We start from the raw sequence: 23152 nt of genomic DNA on the forward strand, positions 1-23152 counted from the left end.
AAGAGATCCTGTCAGAAAGGCTCAGCTTTGAGCGTCATGAATATTGTCCCTTAGTCCTTGCATTCCAGTCCAAAGCATAGCCACATAAAGAAAGCAGGTGTGTCTGTTTCCAGTGCAGTGGTTCCAGTCCAATGCATAGCCACATGAAGCAAATAAGCAGGCATGTCTGTTTCTGTAGTGTAGTGGTTATCACGTTCGCCTTACACGCGAAAGGTCCCTGGTTCGAGGCCAGGCAGAAACAGCAAGTTGCTGTGCTTTATCACATTATTTGCATTTACCACCTCACCTGACAGGTAAATTGAAATTAAAGAGGCTGTGTCTATCCCTCACCATCGTGAGGTACTACGCTCCAAGGGCATCGGTCTCAACTCACCAAGAGAAGACGATACACCTTACGGCAGTCAGTTGCTCCCTTTTTGACCTTTCCATTGAAGCCTGGGCCTACTGTGGTCAAGCCAGCCAAGGAAGGAAGGTATGAGAGCGAAAATGGCTTTCCTACCTTCACCAAGAACATACACCTTGAGCAAAGAAAGGGCCAGACTTACAAGGCCCTATCGCCACCGGCACATCATCTTTAGTGACGCCCCGGTGGCACTATGTACTGTGCCGTATTTACAAGACGCCGTTCAACCACGTTTTGTGGCTTAACACCACCTTGTAAATACGGCCCCTTCACACGCAGCCCTTTCCCTGGAAGGGGCGTGCAATGGGCGTTGCTCTGGGTGGGCCACTGCAACACCATAGCATTTTGATGCTGCTCCAGTTTTACGAGTTTTTGTAAATCTGTGGCAGCGCCAAAATCCAAGCGCCATACAATGGGTGTCGTTATAGTGGAGAAACGAGCAGAAATGTTTTCATTTCTCCTCATTTTTGCTCTTTCTATGTGTGCTGCACGAACATATCGCCACTGAAGATTTCTGTTGTGCAGGAAGGTGTGCCTTCCTGAACAAAAACAATTTCCCCCTCCACGCAGCCATCCTTGTACCATGGCGCAAGGATGGCTGCGTTGGTGCTCGGCAGCTAATTTAGAGCTGGCGCAGAGGGAAGCACAGGGGTGCGCTGTATTCTACTAAATACGGCGCTTCCCTGCATTTTGAAAATGACTGAGTGCGAGGCTGCCAAATTTGGCAGAGCGTCTCACTCAGTCATCCTCTTGTAATTATGGGCCAAAAGGTCTAAAGGATAGAGGCGTTTTATGTCATGTTCGATGACGACCATGGAAATGACTCTAGTCATATTGCAGAAGAGAGAACCATGTGCATTTTCTTGCCTTGCGATGTATTCGCCCACTCTCTGCCCTCAACCCTAGGAGCAGGGTCTGAGCAGTGGTGCTTCTGTGCCCTCGCTCGTTGGTGTCCGGGTCCAAATCCCCAACACACCCTTTTTAGCAGAAAACACACAAATTTTACTCAAAATACACAAAGCTTGAAGATTCCTCATTCCACTCAAAGCATTGTTGTGCAAAATATTTTTAGCCTCAGGAGAAAAAAAGGATCACCATGCCTTGGCTTCCTTCCTGCTTGCTTTCAGTGTGCTCTGTGTGATGCTTTCACAGGCTCTGGTTTCAGGCATTTAGGCATCAGATATTTGTCTCTACCCGCAGCTGTGACTTTTCAGTACATCTGAGTGTACGCTTGCTGGCTGACAACGCTGCAATTTTCACACTTACTCCTCGCTTTGCGAGCAACTGCTGATCAAGTATAGAGGCAATCGGGCAAACATATGAGGGGAATTTTGCTCCTTCAGTCAAGCCCTCATGCTTGTTTCTGTAGTGTAGTGGTTATCACGTTCGCCTAACACGCGAAAGGTCCCCGGTTCGAGACCGGGCAGAAACAATGGGCAGTGTCTGCTTTTGTGTTTGCTCCCTAAAAGCTTAGTCTCACTCAGGGATGGCCTTTAAAAACTTGTGACCTGTGTAAAACTTGTATTACTATTGCAGGCCGGTAAAAAGTTATCTGCATCTTTGCGTAGTCGTGCATGTGCCTGGTTTCTTATTCTGTTTTTTACTTTTTTTTTTCTTGGCCATGTTATATTGTGGGGCCTTTAAACCTGTCACCTTGATAGGAACATTGCAAGCGGCAGCATCGACAAGTGCAGACTGAGGAGTCAGACCTAAACACAGACTCAGCTGTCAGGATGGCCGAGTCGTCTAAGGCGGCAGCCTCAAGAGAGCTTGATCTTCAGTTAAGCTAAGCATCCTGGTTTGCTCATGTAGTTGTGGGTTCATATCGCACTTCTGATAGGTCTATTTTCTGCCCTTAAATCTTCCTCTGCTTGCACAGCCAGCTCCCCACAACACTATCTTTGCAAGCTGCTGTAGCATATGAAAAGAAATCCACCAACCCTCCGGCTGGGCCCTCAATCAGCATTCCATGTATTTCTGGAAGGGGCATCTCAGTCACGCCTTCAGTTAGAGCTGCACCTTATCACTGTAACTACCATGCTGGTTTCTACTTAAGCAGTTGATTCCATCGTTTGAAGTGAGGCTCTCCTGCCACTTTTGGGCAGAGAAGGCACTGCCCCTGCAACAACAACAGGCAGACAAGCTCAACCTGGGTTTCCTGGTTAGGTGGGCGGAGCAGAATGGCAATGGTCCCTCCTTGTGACTTGAAATTAACATGAAGAAGACAGAGAGGCAGCTGGGAGTAGGCAGTACCCATGCACCCCTGAACACTGTCTTGCGATTTTCACCCAATTCTGAAATGAGTCGGGAGGAAAGGAGGTGATTTTCCTATCGAAGGCCATTCTGGGAATTCAGCCACCCCGCGTCTCCCAGGTGAGTGTTTCAGGCCTGTGAGGCACTCATATAAATCTCGCCTGATCGAGCACTGAGCGAGCAATTGTGCTTGAATACAAGAGGCATGCTCCTCTGGCTCAGGCGCAAGAGATGGCAGGCCCTTCAGTGCTTCTGGTCTGGAAGTCTACGGTGCAAGGGCCCAGGTCCTGCGGAGGCGTACAACTACCAGAAAGGGTCTGCTTTTCTCATCAGCGCCACAGTTCAGCTTGCTAGCATAGGGCTTCTTGACTACCTCTTGCCTTGCTAGAGGCAAAAAAAAAACCCTTGGCACAAAACATCAATTGCTATGGCACGCTTAGAAGGAGAGTCTCCAAGTGGCCCTGCTTTTTCACAAAGACACTTCAGAAGATGTTTGAAAGGCTTTTGCAGCAGCAGGCTCGTTGGTCTAGGGGTATGATTCTCGCTTTGGGTGTGAGAGGTCCCGGGTTCAAATCCCGGACGAGCCCGTGCCTTCATAGGTTCGATCTGTTTTTAAACAGGAGTATTTCTGCTTTCCACTCTTGTAAGATGCCATGGTGGAATGCATTGCATGCTTTCTACTGGTGTCGAGGCAGTTCGGCATGATGAAGGAGTGCGGGATTTCTTTCTAACTGCTTTTTTGTGTTGGAGCAGCACTTCTCGTTGGAACATGAAATGCACAGTGCTTCTCCAAAGTAATTGCAGGGCTGGTTTTGAAATCACCTCTTGGAATGAAAGTGATCCCAGTTCCTTTCTTCCAAAGGAAGAGATCCTGTCAGAAAGGCTCAGCTTTGAGCGTCATGAATATTGTCCCTTAGTCCTTGCATTCCAGTCCAAAGCATAGCCACATAAAGAAAGCAGGTGTGTCTGTTTCCAGTGCAGTGGTTCCAGTCCAATGCATAGCCACATGAAGCAAATAAGCAGGCATGTCTGTTTCTGTAGTGTAGTGGTTATCACGTTCGCCTTACACGCGAAAGGTCCCTGGTTCGAGGCCAGGCAGAAACAGCAAGTTGCTGTGCTTTATCACATTATTTGCATTTACCACCTCACCTGACAGGTAAATTGAAATTAAAGAGGCTGTGTCTATCCCTCACCATCGTGAGGTACTACGCTCCAAGGGCATCGGTCTCAACTCACCAAGAGAAGACGATACACCTTACGGCAGTCAGTTGCTCCCTTTTTGACCTTTCCATTGAAGCCTGGGCCTACTGTGGTCAAGCCAGCCAAGGAAGGAAGGTATGAGAGCGAAAATGGCTTTCCTACCTTCACCAAGAACATACACCTTGAGCAAAGAAAGGGCCAGACTTACAAGGCCCTATCGCCACCGGCACATCATCTTTAGTGACGCCCCGGTGGCACTATGTACTGTGCCGTATTTACAAGACGCCGTTCAACCACGTTTTGTGGCTTAACACCACCTTGTAAATACGGCCCCTTCACACGCAGCCCTTTCCCTGGAAGGGGCGTGCAATGGGCGTTGCTCTGGGTGGGCCACTGCAACACCATAGCATTTTGATGCTGCTCCAGTTTTACGAGTTTTTGTAAATCTGTGGCAGCGCCAAAATCCAAGCGCCATACAATGGGTGTCGTTATAGTGGAGAAACGAGCAGAAATGTTTTCATTTCTCCTCATTTTTGCTCTTTCTATGTGTGCTGCACGAACATATCGCCACTGAAGATTTCTGTTGTGCAGGAAGGTGTGCCTTCCTGAACAAAAACAATTTCCCCCTCCACGCAGCCATCCTTGTACCATGGCGCAAGGATGGCTGCGTTGGTGCTCGGCAGCTAATTTAGAGCTGGCGCAGAGGGAAGCACAGGGGTGCGCTGTATTCTACTAAATACGGCGCTTCCCTGCATTTTGAAAATGACTGAGTGCGAGGCTGCCAAATTTGGCAGAGCGTCTCACTCAGTCATCCTCTTGTAATTATGGGCCAAAAGGTCTAAAGGATAGAGGCGTTTTATGTCATGTTCGATGACGACCATGGAAATGACTCTAGTCATATTGCAGAAGAGAGAACCATGTGCATTTTCTTGCCTTGCGATGTATTCGCCCACTCTCTGCCCTCAACCCTAGGAGCAGGGTCTGAGCAGTGGTGCTTCTGTGCCCTCGCTCGTTGGTGTCCGGGTCCAAATCCCCAACACACCCTTTTTAGCAGAAAACACACAAATTTTACTCAAAATACACAAAGCTTGAAGATTCCTCATTCCACTCAAAGCATTGTTGTGCAAAATATTTTTAGCCTCAGGAGAAAAAAAGGATCACCATGCCTTGGCTTCCTTCCTGCTTGCTTTCAGTGTTCTCTGTGTGATGCTTTCACAGGCTCTGGTTTCAGGCATTTAGGCATCAGATATTTGTCTCTACCCGCAGCTGTGACTTTTCAGTACATCTGAGTGTACGCTTGCTGGCTGACAACGCTGCAATTTTCACACTTACTCCTCGCTTTGCGAGCAACTGCTGATCAAGTATAGAGGCAATCGGGCAAACATATGAGGGGAATTTTGCTCCTTCAGTCAAGCCCTCATGCTTGTTTCTGTAGTGTAGTGGTTATCACATTCGCCTAACACGCGAAAGGTCCCCGGTTCGAGACCGGGCAGAAACAATGGGCAGTGTCTGCTTTTGTGTTTGCTCCCTAAAAGCTTAGTCTCACTCAGGGATGGCCTTTAAAAACTTGTGACCTGTGTAAAACTTGTATTACTATTGCAGGCCGGTAAAAAGTTATCTGCATCTTTGCGTAGTCGTGCATGTGCCTGGTTTCTTATTCTGTTTTTTACTTTTTTTTTTCTTGGCCATGTTATATTGTGGGGCCTTTAAACCTGTCACCTTGATAGGAACATTGCAAGCGGCAGCATCGACAAGTGCAGACTGAGGAGTCAGACCTAAACACAGACTCAGCTGTCAGGATGGCCGAGTGGTCTAAGGCGGCAGCCTCAAGAGAGCTTGATCTTCAGTTAAGCTAAGCATCCTGGTTTGCTCATGTAGTTGTGGGTTCATATCGCACTTCTGATAGGTCTATTTTCTGCCCTTAAATCTTCCTCTGCTTGCACAGCCAGCTCCCCACAACACTATCTTTGCAAGCTGCTGTAGCATATGAAAAGAAATCCACCAACCCTCCGGCTGGGCCCTCAATCAGCATTCCATGTATTTCTGGAAGGGGCATCTCAGTCACGCCTTCTGTTAGAGCTGCACCTTATCACTGTAACTACCATGCTGGTTTCTACTTAAGCAGTTGATTCCATCGTTTGAAGTGAGGCTCTCCTGCCACTTTTGGGCAGAGAAGGCACTGCCCCTGCCCCTGCAACAACAACAGGCAGACAAGCTCAACCTGGGTTTCCTGGTTAGGTGGGCGGAGCAGAATGGCAATGGTCCCTCCTTGTGACTTGAAATTAACATGAAGAAGACAGAGAGGCAGCTGGGAGTAGGCAGTACCCATGCACCCCTGAACACTGTCTTGCGATTTTCACCCAATTCTGAAATGAGTCGGGAGGAAAGGAGGTGATTTTCCTATCGAAGGCCATTCTGGGAATTCAGCCACCCCGCGTCTCCCAGGTGAGTGTTTCAGGCCTGTGAGGCACTCATATAAATCTCGCCTGATCGAGCACTGAGCGAGCAATTGTGCTTGAATACAAGAGGCATGCTCCTCTGGCTCAGGCGCAAGAGATGGCAGGCCCTTCAGTGCTTCTGGTCTGGAAGTCTACGGTGCAAGGGCCCAGGTCCTGCGGAGGCGTACAACTACCAGAAAGGGTCTGCTTTTCTCATCAGCGCCACAGTTCAGCTTGCTAGCATAGGGCTTCTTGACTACCTCCTGCCTTGCTAGAGGCAAAAAAAAAACCCTTGGCACAAAACATCAATTGCTATGGCACGCTTAGAAGGAGAGTCTCCAAGTGGCCCTGCTTTTTCACAAAGACACTTCAGAAGATGTTTGAAAGGCTTTTGCAGCAGCAGGCTCGTTGGTCTAGGGGTATGATTCTCGCTTTGGGTGTGAGAGGTCCCGGGTTCAAATCCCGGACGAGCCCGTGCCTTCATAGGTTCGATCTGTTTTTAAACAGGAGTATTTCTGCTTTCCACTCTTGTAAGATGCCATGGTGGAATGCATTGCATGCTTTCTACTGGTGTCGAGGCAGTTCGGCATGATGAAGGAGTGCGGGATTTCTTTCTAACTGCTTTTTTGTGTTGGAGCAGCACTTCTCGTTGGAACATGAAATGCACAGTGCTTCTCCAAAGTAATTGCAGGGCTGGTTTTGAAATCACCTCTTGGAATGAAAGTGATCCCAGTTCCTTTCTTCCAAAGGAAGAGATCCTGTCAGAAAGGCTCAGCTTTGAGCGTCATGAATATTGTCCCTTAGTCCTTGCATTCCAGTCCAAAGCATAGCCACATAAAGAAAGCAGGTGTGTCTGTTTCCAGTGCAGTGGTTCCAGTCCAATGCATAGCCACATGAAGCAAATAAGCAGGCATGTCTGTTTCTGTAGTGTAGTGGTTATCACGTTCGCCTTACACGCGAAAGGTCCCTGGTTCGAGGCCAGGCAGAAACAGCAAGTTGCTGTGCTTTATCACATTATTTGCATTTACCACCTCACCTGACAGGTAAATTGAAATTAAAGAGGCTGTGTCTATCCCTCACCATCGTGAGGTACTACGTTTCAAGGGCATCGGTCTCAACTCACCAAGAGAAGACGATACACCTTACGGCAGTCAGTTGCTCCCTTTTTGACCTTTCCATTGAAGCCTGGGCCTACTGTGGTCAAGCCAGCCAAGGAAGGAAGGTATGAGAGCGAAAATGGCTTTCCTACCTTCACCAAGAACATACACCTTGAGCAAAGAAAGGGCCAGACTTACAAGGCCCTATCGCCACCGGCACATCATCTTTAGTGACGCCCCGGTGGCACTATGTACTGTGCCGTATTTACAAGACGCCGTTCAACCACGTTTTGTGGCTTAACACCACCTTGTAAATACGGCCCCTTCACACGCAGCCCTTTCCCTGGAAGGGGTGTGCAATGGGCGTTGCTCTGGGTGGGCCACTGCAACACCATAGCATTTTGATGCTGCTCCAGTTTTACGAGTTTTTGTAAATCTGTGGCAGCGCCAAAATCCAAGCGCCATACAATGGGTGTCGTTATAGTGGAGAAACGAGCAGAAATGTTTTCATTTCTCCTCATTTTTGCTCTTTCTATGTGTGCTGCACGAACATATCGCCACTGAAGATTTCTGTTGTGCAGGAAGGTGTGCCTTCCTGAACAAAAACAATTTCCCCCTCCACGCAGCCATCCTTGTACCATGGCGCAAGGATGGCTGCGTTGGTGCTCGGCAGCTAATTTAGAGCTGGCGCAGAGGGAAGCACAGGGGTGCGCTGTATTCTACTAAATACGGCGCTTCCCTGCATTTTGAAAATGACTGAGTGCGAGGCTGCCAAATTTGGCAGAGCGTCTCACTCAGTCATCCTCTTGTAATTATGGGCCAAAAGGTCTAAAGGATAGAGGCGTTTTATGTCATGTTCGATGACGACCATGGAAATGACTCTAGTCATATTGCAGAAGAGAGAACCATGTGCATTTTCTTGCCTTGCGATGTATTCGCCCACTCTCTGCCCTCAACCCTAGGAGCAGGGTCTGAGCAGTGGTGCTTCTGTGCCCTCGCTCGTTGGTGTCCGGGTCCAAATCCCCAACACACCCTTTTTAGCAGAAAACACACAAATTTTACTCAAAATACACAAAGCTTGAAGATTCCTCATTCCACTCAAAGCATTGTTGTGCAAAATATTTTTAGCCTCAGGAGAAAAAAAGGATCACCATGCCTTGGCTTCCTTCCTGCTTGCTTTCAGTGTGCTCTGTGTGATGCTTTCACAGGCTCTGGTTTCAGGCATTTAGGCATCAGATATTTGTCTCTACCCGCAGCTGTGACTTTTCAGTACATCTGAGTGTACGCTTGCTGGCTGACAACGCTGCAATTTTCACACTTACTCCTCGCTTTGCGAGCAACTGCTGATCAAGTATAGAGGCAATCGGGCAAACATATGAGGGGAATTTTGCTCCTTCAGTCAAGCCCTCATGCTTGTTTCTGTAGTGTAGTGGTTATCACGTTCGCCTAACACGCGAAAGGTCCCCGGTTCGAGACCGGGCAGAAACAATGGGCAGTGTCTGCTTTTGTGTTTGCTCCCTAAAAGCTTAGTCTCACTCAGGGATGGCCTTTAAAAACTTGTGACCTGTGTAAAACTTGTATTACTATTGCAGGCCGGTAAAAAGTTATCTGCATCTTTGCGTAGTCGTGCATGTGCCTGGTTTCTTATTCTGTTTTTTACTTTTTTTTTTCTTGGCCATGTTATATTGTGGGGCCTTTAAACCTGTCACCTTGATAGGAACATTGCAAGCGGCAGCATCGACAAGTGCAGACTGAGGAGTCAGACCTAAACACAGACTCAGCTGTCAGGATGGCCGAGTGGTCTAAGGCGGCAGCCTCAAGAGAGCTTGATCTTCAGTTAAGCTAAGCATCCTGGTTTGCTCATGTAGTTGTGGGTTCATATCGCACTTCTGATAGGTCTATTTTCTGCCCTTAAATCTTCCTCTGCTTGCACAGCCAGCTCCCCACAACACTATCTTTGCAAGCTGCTGTAGCATATGAAAAGAAATCCACCAACCCTCCGGCTGGGCCCTCAATCAGCATTCCATGTATTTCTGGAAGGGGCATCTCAGTCACGCCTTCTGTTAGAGCTGCACCTTATCACTGTAACTACCATGCTGGTTTCTACTTAAGCAGTTGATTCCATCGTTTGAAGTGAGGCTCTCCTGCCACTTTTGGGCAGAGAAGGCACTGCCCCTGCAACAACAACAGGCAGACAAGCTCAACCTGGGTTTCCTGGTTAGGTGGGCGGAGCAGAATGGCAATGGTCCCTCCTTGTGACTTGAAATTAACATGAAGAAGACAGAGAGGCAGCTGGGAGTAGGCAGTACCCATGCACCCCTGAACACTGTCTTGCGATTTTCACCCAATTCTGAAATGAGTCGGGAGGAAAGGAGGTGATTTTCCTATCGAAGGCCATTCTGGGAATTCAGCCACCCCGCGTCTCCCAGGTGAGTGTTTCAGGCCTGTGAGGCACTCATATAAATCTCGCCTGATCGAGCACTGAGCGAGCAATTGTGCTTGAATACAAGAGGCATGCTCCTCTGGCTCAGGCGCAAGAGATGGCAGGCCCTTCAGTGCTTCTGGTCTGGAAGTCTACGGTGCAAGGGCCCAGGTCCTGCGGAGGCGTACAACTACCAGAAAGGGTCTGCTTTTCTCATCAGCGCCACAGTTCAGCTTGCTAGCATAGGGCTTCTTGACTACCTCTTGCCTTGCTAGAGGCAAAAAAAAAACCCTTGGCACAAAACATCAATTGCTATGGCACGCTTAGAAGGAGAGTCTCCAAGTGGCCCTGCTTTTTCACAAAGACACTTCAGAAGATGTTTGAAAGGCTTTTGCAGCAGCAGGCTCGTTGGTCTAGGGGTATGATTCTCGCTTTGGGTGTGAGAGGTCCCGGGTTCAAATCCCGGACGAGCCCGTGCCTTCATAGGTTCGATCTGTTTTTAAACAGGAGTATTTCTGCTTTCCACTCTTGTAAGATGCCATGGTGGAATGCATTGCATGCTTTCTACTGGTGTTGAGGCAGTTCGGCATGATGAAGGAGTGCGGGATTTCTTTCTAACTGCTTTTTTGTGTTGGAGCAGCACTTCTCGTTGGAACATGAAATGCACAGTGCTTCTCCAAAGTAATTGCAGGGCTGGTTTTGAAATCACCTCTTGGAATGAAAGTGATCCCAGTTCCTTTCTTCCAAAGGAAGAGATCCTGTCAGAAAGGCTCAGCTTTGAGCGTCATGAATATTGTCCCTTAGTCCTTGCATTCCAGTCCAAAGCATAGCCACATAAAGAAAGCAGGTGTGTCTGTTTCCAGTGCAGTGGTTCCAGTCCAATGCATAGCCACATGAAGCAAATAAGCAGGCATGTCTGTTTCTGTAGTGTAGTGGTTATCACGTTCGCCTTACACGCGAAAGGTCCCTGGTTCGAGGCCAGGCAGAAACAGCAAGTTGCTGTGCTTTATCACATTATTTGCATTTACCACCTCACCTGACAGGTAAATTGAAATTAAAGAGGCTGTGTCTATCCCTCACCATCGTGAGGTACTACGCTCCAAGGGCATCGGTCTCAACTCACCAAGAGAAGACGATACACCTTACGGCAGTCAGTTGCTCCCTTTTTGACCTTTCCATTGAAGCCTGGGCCTACTGTGGTCAAGCCAGCCAAGGAAGGAAGGTATGAGAGCGAAAATGGCTTTCCTACCTTCACCAAGAACATACACCTTGAGCAAAGAAAGGGCCAGACTTACAAGGCCCTATCGCCACCGGCACATCATCTTTAGTGACGCCCCGGTGGCACTATGTACTGTGCCGTATTTACAAGACGCCGTTCAACCACGTTTTGTGGCTTAACACCACCTTGTAAATACGGCCCCTTCACACGCAGCCCTTTCCCTGGAAGGGGCGTGCAATGGGCGTTGCTCTGGGTGGGCCACTGCAACACCATAGCATTTTGATGCTGCTCCAGTTTTACGAGTTTTTGTAAATCTGTGGCAGCGCCAAAATCCAAGCGCCATACAATGGGTGTCGTTATAGTGGAGAAACGAGCAGAAATGTTTTCATTTCTCCTCATTTTTGCTCTTTCTATGTGTGCTGCACGAACATATCGCCACTGAAGATTTCTGTTGTGCAGGAAGGTGTGCCTTCCTGAACAAAAACAATTTCCCCCTCCACGCAGCCATCCTTGTACCATGGCGCAAGGATGGCTGCGTTGGTGCTCGGCAGCTAATTTAGAGCTGGCGCAGAGGGAAGCACAGGGGTGCGCTGTATTCTACTAAATACGGCGCTTCCCTGCATTTTGAAAATGACTGAGTGCGAGGCTGCCAAATTTGGCAGAGCGTCTCACTCAGTCATCCTCTTGTAATTATGGGCCAAAAGGTCTAAAGGATAGAGGCGTTTTATGTCATGTTCGATGACGACCATGGAAATGACTCTAGTCATATTGCAGAAGAGAGAACCATGTGCATTTTCTTGCCTTGCGATGTATTCGCCCACTCTCTGCCCTCAACCCTAGGAGCAGGGTCTGAGCAGTGGTGCTTCTGTGCCCTCGCTCGTTGGTGTCCGGGTCCAAATCCCCAACACACCCTTTTTAGCAGAAAACACACAAATTTTACTCAAAATACACAAAGCTTGAAGATTCCTCATTCCACTCAAAGCATTGTTGTGCAAATTATTTTTAGCCTCAGGAGAAAAAAAGGATCACCATGCCTTGGCTTCCTTCCTGCTTGCTTTCAGTGTGCTCTGTGTGATGCTTTCACAGGCTCTGGTTTCAGGCATTTAGGCATCAGATATTTGTCTCTACCCGCAGCTGTGACTTTTCAGTACATCTGAGTGTACGCTTGCTGGCTGACAACGCTGCAATTTTCACACTTACTCCTCGCTTTGCGAGCAACTGCTGATCAAGTATAGAGGCAATCGGGCAAACATATGAGGGGAATTTTGCTCCTTCAGCAAGCCCTCATGCTTGTTTCTGTAGTGTAGTGGTTATCACGTTCGCCGAACACGCGAAAGGTCCCCGGTTCGAGACCGGGCAGAAACAATGGGCAGTGTCTGCTTTTGTGTTTGCTCCCTAAAAGCTTAGTCTCACTCAGGGATGGCCTTTAAAAACTTGTGACCTGTGTAAAACTTGTATTACTATTGCAGGCCGGTAAAAAGTTATCTGCATCTTTGCGTAGTCGTGCATGTGCCTGGTTTCTTATTCTGTTTTTTACTTTTTTTTTTCTTGGCCATGTTATATTGTGGGGCCTTTAAACCTGTCACCTTGATAGGAACATTGCAAGCGGCAGCATCGACAAGTGCAGACTGAGGAGTCAGACCTAAACACAGACTCAGCTGTCAGGATGGCCGAGTGGTCTAAGGCGGCAGCCTCAAGAGAGCTTGATCTTCAGTTAAGCTAAGCATCCTGGTTTGCTCATGTAGTTGTGGGTTCATATCGCACTTCTGATAGGTCTATTTTCTGCCCTTAAATCTTCCTCTGCTTGCACAGCCAGCTCCCCACAACACTATCTTTGCAAGCTGCTGTAGCATATGAAAAGAAATCCACCAACCCTCCGGCTGGGCCCTCAATCAGCATTCCATGTATTTCTGGAAGGGGCATCTCAGTCACGCCTTCTGTTAGAGCTGCACCTTATCACTGTAACTACCATGCTGGTTTCTACTTAAGCAGTTGATTCCATCGTTTGAAGTGAGGCTCTCCTGCCACTTTTGGGCAGAGAAGGCACTGCCCCTGCAACAACAACAGGCAGACAAGCTCAACCTGGGTTTCCTGGTTAGGTGGGCGGAGCAGAATGGCAATGGTCCCTCCTTGTGACTTGAAATTAACATGAAGAAGACAGAGAGGCAGCTGGGAGTAGGCAGTACCCATGCACCCCTGAACACTGTCTTGCGATTTTCACCCAATTCTGAAATGAGTCGGGAGGAAAGGAGGTGATTTTCCTATCGAAGGCCATTCTGGGAATTCAGCCACCCCGCGTCTCCCAGGTGAGTGTTTCAGGCCTGTGAGGCACTCATATAAATCTCGCCTGATCGAGCACCTAGCGAGCAATTGTGCTTGAATACAAGAGGCATGCTCCTCTGGCTCAGGCGCAAGAGATGGCAGGCCCTTCAGTGCTTCTGGTCTGGAAGTCTACGGTGCAAGGGCCCAGGTCCTGCGGAGGCGTACAACTACCAGAAAGGGTCTGCTTTTCTCATCAGCGCCACAGTTCAGCTTGCTAGCATAGGGCTTCTTGACTACCTCTTGCCTTGCTAGAGGCAAAAAAAAAACCCTTGGCACAAAACATCAATTGCTATGGCACGCTTAGAAGGAGAGTCTCCAAGTGGCCCTGCTTTTTCACAAAGACACTTCAGAAGATGTTTGAAAGGCTTTTGCAGCAGCAGGCTCGTTGGTCTAGGGGTATGATTCTCGCTTTGGGTGTGAGAGGTCCCGGGTTCAAATCCCGGACGAGCCCGTGCCTTCATAGGTTCGATCTGTTTTTAAACAGGAGTATTTCTGCTTTCCACTCTTGTAAGATGCCATGGTGGAATGCATTGCATGCTTTCTACTGGTGTCGAGGCAGTTCGGCATGATGAAGGAGTGCGGGATTTCTTTCTAACTGCTTTTTTGTGTTGGAGCAGCACTTCTCGTTGGAACATGAAATGCACAGTGCTTCTCCAAAGTAATTGCAGGGCTGGTTTTGAAATCACCTCTTGGAATGAAAGTGATCCCAGTTCCTTTCTTCCAAAGGAAGAGATCCTGTCAGAAAGGCTCAGCTTTGAGCGTCATGAATATTGTCCCTTAGTCCTTGCATTCCAGTCCAAAGCATAGCCACATAAAGAAAGCAGGTGTGTCTGTTTCCAGTGCAGTGGTTCCAGTCCAATGCATAGCCACATGAAGCAAATAAGCAGGCATGTCTGTTTCTGTAGTGTAGTGGTTATCACGTTCGCCTTACACGCGAAAGGTCCCTGGTTCGAGGCCAGGCAGAAACAGCAAGTTGCTGTGCTTTATCACATTATTTGCATTTACCACCTCACCTGACAGGTAAATTGAAATTAAAGAGGCTGTGTCTATCCCTCACCATCGTGAGGTACTACGCTCCAAGGGCATCGGTCTCAACTCACCAAGAGAAGACGATACACCTTACGGCAGTCAGTTGCTCCCTTTTTGACCTTTCCATTGAAGCCTGGGCCTACTGTGGTCAAGCCAGCCAAGGAAGGAAGGTATGAGAGCGAAAATGGCTTTCCTACCTTCACCAAGAACATACACCTTGAGCAAAGAAAGGGCCAGACTTACAAGGCCCTATCGCCACCGGCACATCATCTTTAGTGACGCCCCGGTGGCACTATGTACTGTGCCGTATTTACAAGACGCCGTTCAACCACGTTTTGTGGCTTAACACCACCTTGTAAATACGGCCCCTTCACACGCAGCCCTTTCCCTGGAAGGGGCGTGCAATGGGCGTTGCTCTGGGTGGGCCACTGCAACACCATAGCATTTTGATGCTGCTCCAGTTTTACGAGTTTTTGTAAATCTGTGGCAGCGCCAAAATCCAAGCGCCATACAATGGGTGTCGTTATAGTGGAGAAACGAGCAGAAATGTTTTCATTTCTCCTCATTTTTGCTCTTTCTATGTGTGCTGCACGAACATATCGCCACTGAAGATTTCTGTTGTGCAGGAAGGTGTGCCTTCCTGAACAAAAACAATTTCCCCCTCCACGCAGCCATCCTTGTACCATGGCGCAAGGATGGCTGCGTTGGTGCTCGGCAGCTAATTTAGAGCTGGCGCAGAGGGAAGCACAGGGGTGCGCTGTATTCTACTAAATACGGCGCTTCCCTGCATTTTGAAAATGACTGAGTGCGAGGCTGCCAAATTTGGCAGAGCGTCTCACTCAGTCATCCTCTTGTAATTATGGGCCAAAAGGTCTAAAGGATAGAGGCGTTTTATGTCATGTTCGATGACGACCATGGAAATGACTCTAGTCATATTGCAGAAGAGAGAACCATGTGCATTTTCTTGCCTTGCGATGTATTCGCCCACTCTCTGCCCTCAACCCTAGGAGCAGGGTCTGAGCAGTGGTGCTTCTGTGCCCTCGCTCGTTGGTGTCCGGGTCCAAATCCCCAACACACCCTTTTTAGCAGAAAACACACAAATTTTACTCAAAATACACAAAGCTTGAAGATTCCTCATTCCACTCAAAGCATTGTTGTGCAAAATATTTTTAGCCTCAGGAGAAAAAAAGGATCACCATGCCTTGGCTTCCTTCCTGCTTGCTTTCAGTGTGCTCTGTGTGATGCTTTCACAGGCTCTGGTTTCAGGCATTTAGGCATCAGATATTTGTCTCTACCCGCAGCTGTGACTTTTCAGTACATCTGAGTGTACGCTTGCTGGCTGACAACGCTGCAATTTTCACACTTACTCCTCGCTTTGCGAGCAACTGCTGATCAAGTATAGAGGCAATCGGGCAAACATATGAGGGGAATTTTGCTCCTTCAGTCAAGCCCTCATGCTTGTTTCTGTAGTGTAGTGGTTATCACGTTCGCCTAACACGCGAAAGGTCCCCGGTTCGAGACCGGGCAGAAACAATGGGCAGTGTCTGCTTTTGTGTTTGCTCCCTAAAAGCTTAGTCTCACTCAGGGATGGCCTTTAAAAACTTGTGACCTGTGTAAAACTTGTATTACTATTGCAGGCCGGTAAAAAGTTATCTGCATCTTTGCGTAGTCGTGCATGTGCCTGGTTTCTTATTCTGTTTTTTACTTTTTTTTTTCTTGGCCATGTTATATTGTGGGGCCTTTAAACCTGTCACCTTGATAGGAACATTGCAAGCGGCAGCATCGACAAGTGCAGACTGAGGAGTCAGACCTAAACACAGACTCAGCTGTCAGGATGGCCGAGTGGTCTAAGGCGGCAGCCTCAAGAGAGCTTGATCTTCAGTTAAGCTAAGCATCCTGGTTTGCTCATGTAGTTGTGGGTTCATATCGCACTTCTGATAGGTCTATTTTCTGCCCTTAAATCTTCCTCTGCTTGCACAGCCAGCTCCCCACAACACTATCTTTGCAAGCTGCTGTAGCATATGAAAAGAAATCCACCAACCCTCCGGCTGGGCCCTCAATCAGCATTCCATGTATTTCTGGAAGGGGCATCTCAGTCACGCCTTCAGTTAGAGCTGCACCTTATCACTGTAACTACCATGCTGGTTTCTACTTAAGCAGTTGATTCCATCGTTTGAAGTGAGGCTCTCCTGCCACTTTTGGGCAGAGAAGGCACTGCCCCTGCAACAACAACAGGCAGACAAGCTCAACCTGGGTTTCCTGGTTAGGTGGGCGGAGCAGAATGGCAATGGTCCCTCCTTGTGACTTGAAATTAACATGAAGAAGACAGAGAGGCAGCTGGGAGTAGGCAGTACCCATGCACCCCTGAACACTGTCTTGCGATTTTCACCCAATTCTGAAATGAGTCGGGAGGAAAGGAGGTGATTTTCCTATCGAAGGCCATTCTGGGAATTCAGCCACCCCGCGTCTCCCAGGTGAGTGTTTCAGGCCTGTGAGGCACTCATATAAATCTCGCCTGATCGAGCACTGAGCGAGCAATTGTGCTTGAATACAAGAGGCATGCTCCTCTGGCTCAGGCGCAAGAGATGGCAGGCCCTTCAGTGCTTCTGGTCTGGAAGTCTACGGTGCAAGGGCCCAGGTCCTGCGGAGGCGTACAACTACCAGAAAGGGTCTGCTTTTCTCATCAGCGCCACAGTTCAGCTTGCTAGCATAGGGCTTCTTGACTACCTCTTGCCTTGCTAGAGGCAAAAAAAAAACCCTTGGCACAAAACATCAATTGCTATGGCACGCTTAGAAGGAGAGTCTCCAAGTGGCCCTGCTTTTTCACAAAGACACTTCAGAAGATGTTTGAAAGGCTTTTGCAGCAGCAGGCTCGTTGGTCTAGGGGTATGATTCTCGCTTTGGGTGTGAGAGGTCCCGGGTTCAAATCCCGGACGAGCCCGTGCCTTCATAGGTTCGATCTGTTTTTAAACAGGAGTATTTCTGCTTTCCACTCTTGTAAGATGCCATGGTGGAATGCATTGCATGCTTTCTACTGGTGTCGAGGCAGTTCGGCATGATGAAGGAGTGCGGGATTTCTTTCTAACTGCTTTTTTGTGTTGGAGCAGCACTTCTCGTTGGAACATGAAATGCACAGTGCTTCTCCAAAGTAATTGCAGGGCTGGTTTTGAAATCACCTCTTGGAATGAAAGTGATCCCAGTTCCTTTCTTCCAAAGGAAGAGATCCTGTCAGAAAGGCTCAGCTTTGAGCGTCATGAATATTGTCCCTTAGTCCTTGCATTCCAGTCCAAAGCATAGCCACATAAAGAAAGCAGGTGTGTCTGTTTCCAGTGCAGTGGTTCCAGTCCAATGCATAGCCACATGAAGCAAATAAGCAGGCATGTCTGTTTCTGTAGTGTAGTGGTTATCACGTTCGCCTTACACGCGAAAGGTCCCTGGTTCGAGGCCAGGCAGAAACAGCAAGTTGCTGTGCTTTATCACATTATTTGCATTTACCACCTCACCTGACAGGTAAATTGAAATTAAAGAGGCTGTGTCTATCCCTCACCATCGTGAGGTACTACGCTCCAAGGGCATCGGTCTCAACTCACCAAGAGAAGACGATACACCTTACGGCAGTCAGTTGCTCCCTTTTTGACCTTTCCATTGAAGCCTGGGCCTACTGTGGTCAAGCCAGCCAAGGAAGGAAGGTATGAGAGCGAAAATGGCTTTCCTACCTTCACCAAGAACATACACCTTGAGCAAAGAAAGGGCCAGACTTACAAGGCCCTATCGCCACCGGCACATCATCTTTAGTGACGCCCCGGTGGCACTATGTACTGTGCCGTATTTACAAGACGCCGTTCAACCACGTTTTGTGGCTTAACACCACCTTGTAAATACGGCCCCTTCACACGCAGCCCTTTCCCTGGAAGGGGCGTGCAATGGGCGTTGCTCTGGGTGGGCCACTGCAACACCATAGCATTTTGATGCTGCTCCAGTTTTACGAGTTTTTGTAAATCTGTGGCAGCGCCAAAATCCAAGCGCCATACAATGGGTGTCGTTATAGTGGAGAAACGAGCAGAAATGTTTTCATTTCTCCTCATTTTTGCTCTTTCTATGTGTGCTGCACGAACATATCGCCACTGAAGATTTCTGTTGTGCAGGAAGGTGTGCCTTCCTGAACAAAAACAATTTCCCCCTCCACGCAGCCATCCTTGTACCATGGCGCAAGGATGGCTGCGTTGGTGCTCGGCAGCTAATTTAGAGCTGGCGCAGAGGGAAGCACAGGGGTGCGCTGTATTCTACTAAATACGGCGCTTCCCTGCATTTTGAAAATGACTGAGTGCGAGGCTGCCAAATTTGGCAGAGCGTCTCACTCAGTCATCCTCTTGTAATTATGGGCCAAAAGGTCTAAAGGATAGAGGCGTTTTATGTCATGTTCGATGACGACCATGGAAATGACTCTAGTCATATTGCAGAAGAGAGAACCATGTGCATTTTCTTGCCTTGCGATGTATTCGCCCACTCTCTGCCCTCAACCCTAGGAGCAGGGTCTGAGCAGTGGTGCTTCTGTGCCCTCGCTCGTTGGTGTCCGGGTCCAAATCCCCAACACACCCTTTTTAGCAGAAAACACACAAATTTTACTCAAAATACACAAAGCTTGAAGATTCCTCATTCCACTCAAAGCATTGTTGTGCAAAATATTTTTAGCCTCAGGAGAAAAAAAGGATCACCATGCCTTGGCTTCCTTCCTGCTTGCTTTCAGTGTGCTCTGTGTGATGCTTTCACAGGCTCTGGTTTCAGGCATTTAGGCATCAGATATTTGTCTCTACCCGCAGCTGTGACTTTTCAGTACATCTGAGTGTACGCTTGCTGGCTGACAACGCTGCAATTTTCACACTTACTCCTCGCTTTGCGAGCAACTGCTGATCAAGTATAGAGGCAATCGGGCAAACATATGAGGGGAATTTTGCTCCTTCAGTCAAGCCCTCATGCTTGTTTCTGTAGTGTAGTGGTTATCACGTTCGCCTAACACGCGAAAGGTCCCCGGTTCGAGACCGGGCAGAAACAATGGGCAGTGTCTGCTTTTGTGTTTGCTCCCTAAAAGCTTAGTCTCACTCAGGGATGGCCTTTAAAAACTTGTGACCTGTGTAAAACTTGTATTACTATTGCAGGCCGGTAAAAAGTTATCTGCATCTTTGCGTAGTCGTGCATGTGCCTGGTTTCTTATTCTGTTTTTTACTTTTTTTTTTCTTGGCCATGTTATATTGTGGGGCCTTTAAACCTGTCACCTTGATAGGAACATTGCAAGCGGCAGCATCGACAAGTGCAGACTGAGGAGTCAGACCTAAACACAGACTCAGCTGTCAGGATGGCCGAGTCGTCTAAGGCGGCAGCCTCAAGAGAGCTTGATCTTCAGTTAAGCTAAGCATCCTGGTTTGCTCATGTAGTTGTGGGTTCATATCGCACTTCTGATAGGTCTATTTTCTGCCCTTAAATCTTCCTCTGCTTGCACAGCCAGCTCCCCACAACACTATCTTTGCAAGCTGCTGTAGCATATGAAAAGAAATCCACCAACCCTCCGGCTGGGCCCTCAATCAGCATTCCATGTATTTCTGGAAGGGGCATCTCAGTCACGCCTTCAGTTAGAGCTGCACCTTATCACTGTAACTACCATGCTGGTTTCTACTTAAGCAGTTGATTCCATCGTTTGAAGTGAGGCTCTCCTGCCACTTTTGGGCAGAGAAGGCACTGCCCCTGCAACAACAACAGGCAGACAAGCTCAACCTGGGTTTCCTGGTTAGGTGGGCGGAGCAGAATGGCAATGGTCCCTCCTTGTGACTTGAAATTAACATGAAGAAGACAGAGAGGCAGCTGGGAGTAGGCAGTACCCATGCACCCCTGAACACTGTCTTGCGTTTTTCACCCAATTCTGAAATGAGTCGGGAGGAAAGGAGGTGATTTTCCTATCGAAGGCCATTCTGGGAATTCAGCCACCCCGCGTCTCCCAGGTGAGTGTTTCAGGCCTGTGAGGCACTCATATAAATCTCGCCTGATCGAGCACTGAGCGAGCAATTGTGCTTGAATACAAGAGGCATGCTCCTCTGGCTCAGGCGCAAGAGATGGCAGGCCCTTCAGTGCTTCTGGTCTGGAAGTCTACGGTGCAAGGGCCCAGGTCCTGCGGAGGCGTACAACTACCAGAAAGGGTCTGCTTTTCTCATCAGCGCCACAGTTCAGCTTGCTAGCATAGGGCTTCTTGACTACCTCTTGCCTTGCTAGAGGCAAAAAAAAAACCCTTGGCACAAAACATCAATTGCTATGGCACGCTTAGAAGGAGAGTCTCCAAGTGGCCCTGCTTTTTCACAAAGACACTTCAGAAGATGTTTGAAAGGCTTTTGCAGCAGCAGGCTCGTTGGTCTAGGGGTATGATTCTCGCTTTGGGTGTGAGAGGTCCCGGGTTCAAATCCCGGACGAGCCCGTGCCTTCATAGGTTCGATCTGTTTTTAAACAGGAGTATTTCTGCTTTCCACTCTTGTAAGATGCCATGGTGGAATGCATTGCATGCTTTCTACTGGTGTCGAGGCAGTTCGGCATGATGAAGGAGTGCGGGATTTCTTTCTAACTGCTTTTTTGTGTTGGAGCAGCACTTCTCGTTGGAACATGAAATGCACAGTGCTTCTCCAAAGTAATTGCAGGGCTGGTTTTGAAATCACCTCTTGGAATGAAAGTGATCCCAGTTCCTTTCTTCCAAAGGAAGAGATCCTGTCAGAAAGGCTCAGCTTTGAGCGTCATGAATATTGTCCCTTAGTCCTTGCATTCCAGTCCAAAGCATAGCCACATAAAGAAAGCAGGTGTGTCTGTTTCCAGTGCAGTGGTTCCAGTCCAATGCATAGCCACATGAAGCAAATAAGCAGGCATGTCTGTTTCTGTAGTGTAGTGGTTATCACGTTCGCCTTACACGCGAAAGGTCCCTGGTTCGAGGCCAGGCAGAAACAGCAAGTTGCTGTGCTTTATCACATTATTTGCATTTACCACCTCACCTGACAGGTAAATTGAAATTAAAGAGGCTGTGTCTATCCCTCACCATCGTGAGGTACTACGCTCCAAGGGCATCGGTCTCAACTCACCAAGAGAAGACGATACACCTTACGGCAGTCAGTTGCTCCCTTTTTGACCTTTCCATTGAAGCCTGGGCCTACTGTGGTCAAGCCAGCCAAGGAAGGAAGGTATGAGAGCGAAAATGGCTTTCCTACCTTCACCAAGAACATACACCTTGAGCAAAGAAAGGGCCAGACTTACAAGGCCCTATCGCCACCGGCACATCATCTTTAGTGACGCCCCGGTGGCACTATGTACTGTGCCGTATTTACAAGACGCCGTTCAACCACGTTTTGTGGCTTAACACCACCTTGTAAATACGGCCCCTTCACACGCAGCCCTTTCCCTGGAAGGGGCGTGCAATGGGCGTTGCTCTGGGTGGGCCACTGCAACACCATAGCATTTTGATGCTGCTCCAGTTTTACGAGTTTTTGTAAATCTGTGGCAGCGCCAAAATCCAAGCGCCATACAATGGGTGTCGTTATAGTGGAGAAACGAGCAGAAATGTTTTCATTTCTCCTCATTTTTGCTCTTTCTATGTGTGCTGCACGAACATATCGCCACTGAAGATTTCTGTTGTGCAGGAAGGTGTGCCTTCCTGAACAAAAACAATTTCCCCCTCCACGCAGCCATCCTTGTACCATGGCGCAAGGATGGCTGCGTTGGTGCTCGGCAGCTAATTTAGAGCTGGCGCAGAGGGAAGCACAGGGGTGCGCTGTATTCTACTAAATACGGCGCTTCCCTGCATTTTGAAAATGACTGAGTGCGAGGCTGCCAAATTTGGCAGAGCGTCTCACTCAGTCATCCTCTTGTAATTATGGGCCAAAAGGTCTAAAGGATAGAGGCGTTTTATGTCATGTTCGATGACGACCATGGAAATGACTCTAGTCATATTGCAGAAGAGAGAACCATGTGCATTTTCTTGCCTTGCGATGTATTCGCCCACTCTCTGCCCTCAACCCTAGGAGCAGGGTCTGAGCAGTGGTGCTTCTGTGCCCTCGCTCGTTGGTGTCCGGGTCCAAATCCCCAACACACCCTTTTTAGCAGAAAACACACAAATTTTACTCAAAATACACAAAGCTTGAAGATTCCTCATTCCACTCAAAGCATTGTTGTGCAAAATATTTTTAGCCTCAGGAGAAAAAAAGGATCACCATGCCTTGGCTTCCTTCCTGCTTGCTTTCAGTGTGCTCTGTGTGATGCTTTCACAGGCTCTGGTTTCAGGCATTTAGGCATCAGATATTTGTCTCTACCCGCAGCTGTGACTTTTCAGTACATCTGAGTGTACGCTTGCTGGCTGACAACGCTGCAATTTTCACACTTACTCCTCGCTTTGCGAGCAACTGCTGATCAAGTATAGAGGCAATCGGGCAAACATATGAGGGGAATTTTGCTCCTTCAGTCAAGCCCTCATGCTTGTTTCTGTAGTGTAGTGGTTATCATGTTCGCCTAACACGCGAAAGGTCCCCGGTTCGAGACCGGGCAGAAACAATGGGCAGTGTCTGCTTTTGTGTTTGCTCCCTAAAAGCTTAGTCTCACTCAGGGATGGCCTTTAAAAACTTGTGACCTGTGTAAAACTTGTATTACTATTGCAGGCCGGTAAAAAGTTATCTGCATCTTTGCGTAGTCGTGCATGTGCCTGGTTTCTTATTCTGTTTTTTACTTTTTTTTTTCTTGGCCATGTTATAT

At 48.3% G+C, this 23152-nt stretch overlaps 20 non-coding genes across 20 annotated transcripts; all 20 read left to right on the plus strand.

Moving 5' to 3' along the window:
- The first annotated feature begins 168 nt into the window (after positions 1–168).
- TRNAV-UAC (transfer RNA valine (anticodon UAC)) lies at positions 169–241 on the plus strand. The gene has a single exon. It is a non-coding gene; the product is annotated as a tRNA-Val (tRNA).
- Positions 242–1762: 1521 nt separating this feature from the next.
- Positions 1763–1835, plus strand: TRNAV-AAC (transfer RNA valine (anticodon AAC)). The gene has a single exon. It is a non-coding gene; the product is annotated as a tRNA-Val (tRNA).
- Positions 1836–3171: 1336 nt separating this feature from the next.
- Positions 3172–3243, plus strand: TRNAP-UGG (transfer RNA proline (anticodon UGG)). The gene has a single exon. It is a non-coding gene; the product is annotated as a tRNA-Pro (tRNA).
- A 444-nt stretch (positions 3244–3687) lies between these two features.
- On the plus strand, positions 3688–3760 carry TRNAV-UAC (transfer RNA valine (anticodon UAC)). Its single transcript has one exon. It is a non-coding gene; the product is annotated as a tRNA-Val (tRNA).
- Positions 3761–5281: 1521 nt separating this feature from the next.
- On the plus strand, positions 5282–5354 carry TRNAV-AAC (transfer RNA valine (anticodon AAC)). Its single transcript has one exon. It is a non-coding gene; the product is annotated as a tRNA-Val (tRNA).
- Positions 5355–6696: 1342 nt separating this feature from the next.
- TRNAP-UGG (transfer RNA proline (anticodon UGG)) lies at positions 6697–6768 on the plus strand. The gene has a single exon. It is a non-coding gene; the product is annotated as a tRNA-Pro (tRNA).
- Positions 6769–7212: 444 nt separating this feature from the next.
- Positions 7213–7285, plus strand: TRNAV-UAC (transfer RNA valine (anticodon UAC)). The gene has a single exon. It is a non-coding gene; the product is annotated as a tRNA-Val (tRNA).
- Positions 7286–8806: 1521 nt separating this feature from the next.
- TRNAV-AAC (transfer RNA valine (anticodon AAC)) lies at positions 8807–8879 on the plus strand. Its single transcript has one exon. It is a non-coding gene; the product is annotated as a tRNA-Val (tRNA).
- Positions 8880–10215: 1336 nt separating this feature from the next.
- Positions 10216–10287, plus strand: TRNAP-UGG (transfer RNA proline (anticodon UGG)). Its single transcript has one exon. It is a non-coding gene; the product is annotated as a tRNA-Pro (tRNA).
- A 444-nt stretch (positions 10288–10731) lies between these two features.
- On the plus strand, positions 10732–10804 carry TRNAV-UAC (transfer RNA valine (anticodon UAC)). Its single transcript has one exon. It is a non-coding gene; the product is annotated as a tRNA-Val (tRNA).
- A 1520-nt stretch (positions 10805–12324) lies between these two features.
- On the plus strand, positions 12325–12397 carry TRNAV-AAC (transfer RNA valine (anticodon AAC)). Its single transcript has one exon. It is a non-coding gene; the product is annotated as a tRNA-Val (tRNA).
- A 1336-nt stretch (positions 12398–13733) lies between these two features.
- Positions 13734–13805, plus strand: TRNAP-UGG (transfer RNA proline (anticodon UGG)). The gene has a single exon. It is a non-coding gene; the product is annotated as a tRNA-Pro (tRNA).
- A 444-nt stretch (positions 13806–14249) lies between these two features.
- TRNAV-UAC (transfer RNA valine (anticodon UAC)) lies at positions 14250–14322 on the plus strand. Its single transcript has one exon. It is a non-coding gene; the product is annotated as a tRNA-Val (tRNA).
- A 1521-nt stretch (positions 14323–15843) lies between these two features.
- On the plus strand, positions 15844–15916 carry TRNAV-AAC (transfer RNA valine (anticodon AAC)). Its single transcript has one exon. It is a non-coding gene; the product is annotated as a tRNA-Val (tRNA).
- Positions 15917–17252: 1336 nt separating this feature from the next.
- On the plus strand, positions 17253–17324 carry TRNAP-UGG (transfer RNA proline (anticodon UGG)). The gene has a single exon. It is a non-coding gene; the product is annotated as a tRNA-Pro (tRNA).
- A 444-nt stretch (positions 17325–17768) lies between these two features.
- Positions 17769–17841, plus strand: TRNAV-UAC (transfer RNA valine (anticodon UAC)). The gene has a single exon. It is a non-coding gene; the product is annotated as a tRNA-Val (tRNA).
- A 1521-nt stretch (positions 17842–19362) lies between these two features.
- Positions 19363–19435, plus strand: TRNAV-AAC (transfer RNA valine (anticodon AAC)). Its single transcript has one exon. It is a non-coding gene; the product is annotated as a tRNA-Val (tRNA).
- Positions 19436–20771: 1336 nt separating this feature from the next.
- TRNAP-UGG (transfer RNA proline (anticodon UGG)) lies at positions 20772–20843 on the plus strand. The gene has a single exon. It is a non-coding gene; the product is annotated as a tRNA-Pro (tRNA).
- Positions 20844–21287: 444 nt separating this feature from the next.
- On the plus strand, positions 21288–21360 carry TRNAV-UAC (transfer RNA valine (anticodon UAC)). Its single transcript has one exon. It is a non-coding gene; the product is annotated as a tRNA-Val (tRNA).
- A 1521-nt stretch (positions 21361–22881) lies between these two features.
- TRNAV-AAC (transfer RNA valine (anticodon AAC)) lies at positions 22882–22954 on the plus strand. The gene has a single exon. It is a non-coding gene; the product is annotated as a tRNA-Val (tRNA).
- Positions 22955–23152: the final 198 nt, after the last annotated feature.

Source organism: Pleurodeles waltl, chromosome 10, assembly GCF_031143425.1.
Source record: "Pleurodeles waltl isolate 20211129_DDA chromosome 10, aPleWal1.hap1.20221129, whole genome shotgun sequence".
In the NCBI taxonomy this organism is placed as follows: domain Eukaryota; kingdom Metazoa; phylum Chordata; class Amphibia; order Caudata; family Salamandridae; genus Pleurodeles; species Pleurodeles waltl.